This window comes from Euprymna scolopes, chromosome 7 (assembly GCF_053919585.1).
Source record: "Euprymna scolopes isolate OS-2025 chromosome 7, ASM5391958v1, whole genome shotgun sequence".
NCBI lineage: Eukaryota > Metazoa > Mollusca > Cephalopoda > Sepiida > Sepiolidae > Euprymna > Euprymna scolopes.
The window spans coordinates 159,599,547-159,605,987 of NC_136488.1; the positions used below are offsets into that span (position 1 = coordinate 159,599,547).

The window sequence follows — 6,441 nt, forward strand, 5'->3', positions numbered from 1 at the left end:
CGTCAATCAAACGCTCAACGAGCAAAATCTAACTACGTTGGATACTGCCTGATATAAATTTGATAATCCACCTGTTTCTTTTCTAATCCTAACCCTAAGCTTTCTTTCCTCATCTCGAATCTCTTCAATAGTCAAATTTAACTGACAGATGAATCCTATAATAATCTTGATCCATCAAGAATATGTTAGCAGCAACGTATGAAATCCAGAGTGTTGTTATATAACTATTTGTATCAAATTATATATCTAGTATACCTATTTACTATGCCTCCCCACGGGACAGAGTTAGACACCAGGGTCGTTTTTTAACGTGGAGAAAAGGTACAAAAAAAAATAAAAATTGTCTCAGTCGTGAAGGACTGATCTTCCACCGAAAGAGAACAAGAAATGGAAGTGCAGCATCTGAAGAACAGATACTACACTTTGATCTTGACCAAAAGGCCAAAAGTGAGAATGTGTGTGTGTGATGAAAATTCTCAACCTTAACGAATTTTTTATCTACAGGCTTGAAATTTGGTATATGGGGTATTCAGACATGTGGAAGACTTTTTCATCAATTTTCTATCCAGAACAAAAGGTGCTAAGGGGTCAAAATTTAAAAATTGGTAGGTGGGGGGGGGTCATCAGATTTTTATCTGTTTGTTAACTGTTTCACGAATGCACATGCGTGAATCGTTCACTTGGCAGATTCCTCACGTTAAAAATAAGTAAAATAGGTATAAGAATAAGTAGGTTTGGAAACACTTTTTAAAATTGTGTCCAGCTAGTCTAATGGTTATCGTACTTATTGTTTTTAGGTTTTGGTTTCGATCTCAGCTCGAGTATATATATATTTATTTATTTATTTTTTTTTTTTTTGCTTATAAGAAATGAACTGTTTAGAAAAATATAATACTCGCATGCACATGTCTTGGTTTCTGTATGAATTAAAATGTAATATTTATGTATATTTTATGACCAGGCAACGCCAGGCGGCCTGCTAGTATAATATATATATATATATATATATATATATATATATATATATATATATATATATATATATATATATATATATATATATATATATATAAGCGAAAATGTATGTATGTATGTGTGTTCGCCTTTTCTGTGTGTCTACAAAAGGCTTCTTTCAGAGAAGCGGTCGGTCGGTTCACAACTTTTTAAAACTTTTTATATGACATACAAATCGTAATATCTCACAGTTAACAACGAAGCTCGCCTGACTATTTAATTTGGTCGATTTCGGGAAGATTAATATTCAATATTTGTCGCTCGCCGCATGTGGGTTAGTCTTTTTCCTATAACATCTTGGGGGCGAGGAAAAAAGCGTTCAGCAGTAAATGAAATCCCGCAATCAAACTTGACCTCATTAACTCATTAAAACGAGCACCTGCTAAATCCAAGTAATTTAATAAATTCAAACGTGTTTCCGTAAGCATGTCGCGGTGGGGCAATTGTTAACGTCGAACTTTTTTTTTTTTTTTTTTTTCACAACTTTGCCTCAACGCTTCGGGTTCGATCCTCATACTTACTTTTTTTTACCCCCACCCCCAAACACCCGGGCAACGCCGGGTACCCCTCGCTAATATATATATATATATATATATATAAAGGAAATTTATGAGATGGTTAGTATATGGAATTCATGGATAAATATGAAAAAAAAAAAATTTAAATAATAACACAAATACATGTTGAATACATCAGCATTTCGTCTTTTAATTCATGTTTTTTCAACTTTCAAATTTGTGTTTTACAAAAAGCCACCAATTAAAAATGAAAATTGAATTTGTAAAATTGAACGAAATTACAAACAAATAAATGTTGCCAAAGATGTTATTTGTGTTCACGATGCCCGCTTTGCCTCGCTGTCAAATGATCAATAGTCTGATTCGAACAAACTATCGAACACGATGTTAAAATGCTGTCATCAAATGCACATATTAAGTTTTTTTTTTTTTTTTTTTTTTTTTTTTTAATCATCGATCGGATTCCATCTCCGGCCATTAACAAACACAATGGCGTCTATAGCAATATATTTACCTTGTTATATAATATATATTCATTTTCCTGTTAATTTTTTTGCAACTTTTTCATATTTGCATTTAGAATTGTATTTTTTAACTGATGAGGATAAGATTGTAAGACAAGAGGGTGAAACAATAAACTTGTTACCCTAATGATGTAATATATAAAGTTAAGTTAGTTGGATTTTAACATTTAAATCTAAATAGCATTTAACTGACAATCCAGTGTTGTTTGTTTGGATCAATAATGGTATAAAGACTCAAGTGGGTGAGAGAAACAAGAGGGACAGATTTCGGTCAACATCAGTTTCACCTTGATTTTCGCACATGGTCTCTGTAAACAGATACAAAAATAACAAATATGCGTTATTTTTCTCCATAAATTTACAAGACTTTTTAATAAACAAACGATGTATAATTATTTTTTAATCATCGATCGGATTCCATCGCTGGCCATGAAAAAACACAATGGCGCCTATAGCAATATATTTAACTTGTTATATAATATATATTCATTTTCCTGTTAATTGTTTTGTAACTTTTTCATATTCACATTGAGAATTGTATTTTTTAACTGATGAGGATGAGATTGTGTATAGGGTGAAGCAATACAATTGTCACCCTAGAAAAGACGACATGATTCCATTTCCGTTTGATGAAAACCGGTTTTCTTTTTTATTGTAGACCATCTACTAGTTGGCCAGTTGTGTACAAATCCCAAATACGATAGGAGCCTTCTATCATGTCTGAAAATAACACAATGTTCAACAAGCGAGATCAGAGATGTGCCACTGTACAACTCCTGCTCTCTACCGATCCAAGTTTTGACAACACAACCATTGCCAATACGCTCAAAATGCAAATCTGAATAACAAGGATGTACCCAGGGTGATAGAAACAAAGTTTCCAGCCACGGTGATGGTCTTTGATGTGCTTTTAAGTGAGGGCCACGTCCTGCCACCTCACATCATTGAAATTGACTTGAAAGTCAACACCAAGTGTACCTGGATGTGCTAAAGAGTGTGGTGATTACCTGGTGCAATCAGGTGGCTGCTGGCAAATCCTGGGTGCGGCAGCAGGACTCTGCACCAACCCACAAGGCCAAAGAAACCCAGGTTTGGCTTCAGAAGGAGTGCTACAACTTTGTACCTTTCTCTCACTATCCCATCCTCCCCCAACCTGAACCCGTTAGACTACTTTGTTTGGTCATACGTTAAGAACATCACCAACATGACCTCCCACAACACAAAAGCATGCTTGATTGCTGCCGTTTGCTGAGTATTTACTGAGCTCCCGCCGGCACTTATGGAAAATTATAGTGGTTATTGAGGTTGAAGGCGGCTACATTGAACAGATGTTAGCTCTACTACATAATCAAGTTACCTGAATTGATTTTTTTCAATGAAAGTTGAAAAATAAAGTTCTTGTGTTGTTTTCTTTAGGGGGGACAATTTTATTATTACACCATTTACATTTGAGTTAAAATTTGTACAATTCTAAAATTTTTCTTCCGATTAGTAGTACTATGGCATTCAATAAATAAGGTGACTTTTGGGGAAATTGTTTTTTTTGTTTTTTTTTTTTGTTTTTTTTATTTCAGCCAAAAAATGTTTAGTTTGTTTTTCAATATTTATGGAGAATAGCACTGGCATTATATTTATACTGAGAAAAATTCAAGGAACATATCTTAATAAGAAGAGAAACTTTTTTTTTTTTTTGTTTACATGGTAGTCACCACTTATCAAGGCCCAGAAGCCACTTGGGGATAAGGGTTATTGCGTGCACAGTAATCAATGGGATAATATCGTGGTAATCGTTAGTATTGGAGATTTGATAAAGTGTCTTACTTAAGCAAATTCCTGATAAACCGCCCCCTTAAGTAAGACACTTTATGGTTTGTGGATCTTGAGAAAGTTTCTGATAAAGTTCCTAGAGATGTTGACTTTTATTATTGCATTTTCTCCCCAAAAAACACAATGCAACTTTGATGTAGGGGGCTACTATCTGACATAATTTATCAGGGTACTATGCAGTTGAGCAGCCAGGTGTTTGTTTACATTATACTTGAACTTCTGCATGTCAGTAGAGTCAGGCAAGCAGCAACCTGAAAGGGAATTCCAAAGTCTAGCAGTCCTAGGGAAAAAAAACTATTAGAGCAGAAGGTTTTCTGGCATCTGGGGATTCATGTGTAGGGGTGGGATTTTTCTGTTTGTCGGGGGGGGGGATATTTATATCGAGGGAGGTACACGGGCTTGTAGTTCATCGGCATACCATTAAAGTACTTGTAAAACGGGTAAATGGCTGCACTATTTCATCAATGGGACAGAGGTTAGAGCCTAGCTGACAGTTTAGGACCTATTAGGTTGGTAACTCGCTTTTGAATTCTGACTAAGAGGAAGTGACTAGTAAAAGATGTGGCAATAGTACTCTATATACATGGGCGAATGGTGGTCTTATAAAGGTACAGGATACTTTCAGGTGTAAGTAACATTCTAACACAGTAGAGAGAGCCCAGTTTCCAGAATTAAGTTGATGATGACTTGTAGGTTGAAAAAGGATAACTAGTTTGTGTTTATGTGTCGGGCTTTTCTGCTTGTCTGGTAATAAAACTTGTCAAATTTACTTGTGATGTTAGGCTGTACAAGACATTGTCAAAATTGCCTGCTCCTTCTCTCAGATCTTTTTGATTATCGATACTTATTGATGACATTCCAATACAAAACCTATCTAAGAACACTGCTAGATATATAAAGTACATTTGTGTGAAATTTCATAAAAATCGGCTCAGCTGTTATGGAGTCTATATGCAAGGAACGAAATCACACACACACACACACGAATAGTATATAATAGTTGATAGAGATATACACATGCGCACACTATTTTCCAAATCTTTTTTTTTTTCTTTTCGAGTCGATTATCGTCCTTTTCAGTAACACTGAACTATTTTTTTAGTTCCTGTGGATTTTCTTTTTCTAATTTGTTCACTAGAATCTGTTTGCTCGGTAGATTTTGAGCTGACCCATCTTCTTGTTATTCACTGATCTGCAGCTGGAGAAGATGAACGTCTGACCTTTTTTGTGTATATTGTGCTTCTTCCGTGAAGGCACAGTGACCTTGCCGTCAGCAAAATATAGATTTGATTGAAAGAATCCCGAAATGTGCATGGAAATTGATTGACAGCTTCACAAAGCATGGACTATCCGCGAAACTGGCAGAAAGATCGATAGATCTTTAAATGAGAACAGCTGCGAGGGTATCTAATTGAAGTGCTTGAAATAACGAAAGGAACCAGAGGTATATAAACCTCAGTTTTTACTAGCAAGTCCCTATTACTCTCAACCTAAAAGATTATTTTTTTAATAATCTAATATATAAAGTTAAGTTAGTTGGATTTTAACATTTAAATCTAAGTAGCATTTAACTGACAATTCAGTGCTGTTTGTTTGAATCAAAAGGGTATAAAGACCCCAGTGGGTAGAGAAACAAGAGGGACAGATTTCGGTCAACATCAGTTTCACCTTGATTTACACACATGGTCTCTGTAAACGAATACAAAAATAACCCATATGCGTCCCCCCCTCCATAAATTTACAAAACTTTTTGATAAACAAACTATGTATAATTATTTTAATATTTATATTTTTTAGTAGGGGTCAAAATTGAAAAAATCGTTATATATTGTATACATTCATCTTAGTTCATTTTTTTTAATTATTATTTTAATCAGTTCATATATGTGTCACGTTGGTACAGTGGTAACGTCACCAGCTTTGAATGCTAGTTTTGCTCTCAGTTTCGATTCTAGTTGATGACACCCAAACACTTCTTTTTTTTTTTTTACTTTTGAAATCACGACTCTATAATATATACGAAATCTGGACAAATTAAAATATCATATTTAAGCGTATTTTATGATCGGGCAAGGCCGGGCGACGCCTCGCTAGTGTGTGTGTGTGTTTGTATATATATATATATATATATATATATATATATATATATATATATATATATATATATACACACACACACTGGTAAAATACATTCCAATGATCAAAGGAAAGAATCGGTCTGCAATCATAATTGTTTGTTATATAATTATACACATGCATTATAATTTAGGCGAATGCCTGTATTTTTAGTCTTACACGTGTTTCGCTATCATAATTGAAATATCAATATTCATCATGCAGTCCATTAGACACGAACTGATATGAGTAAAACTGGACACAGATTTAAAAAATATATAAAAAGAATATATAAATACTTATTAGTTACTACTGCTAAGCTCTACTCACGCCATGAGCACTGTTGAAGTAAATATTGAAAATATACATGCAATATATCGTAATATTATATTTGTGTATCCGTTAACTAATATGTGTATACGTCAAATAATATATGCATACGT

General features: G+C 34.1%; 1 pseudogene; it reads right to left on the reverse strand.

Annotated features, from left to right (window-relative positions):
* Window positions 1-239: 239 nt before the first annotated feature.
* Window positions 240-454, reverse strand: LOC145280630 (U2 spliceosomal RNA; annotated as a pseudogene).
* Window positions 455-6,441: the final 5,987 nt, after the last annotated feature.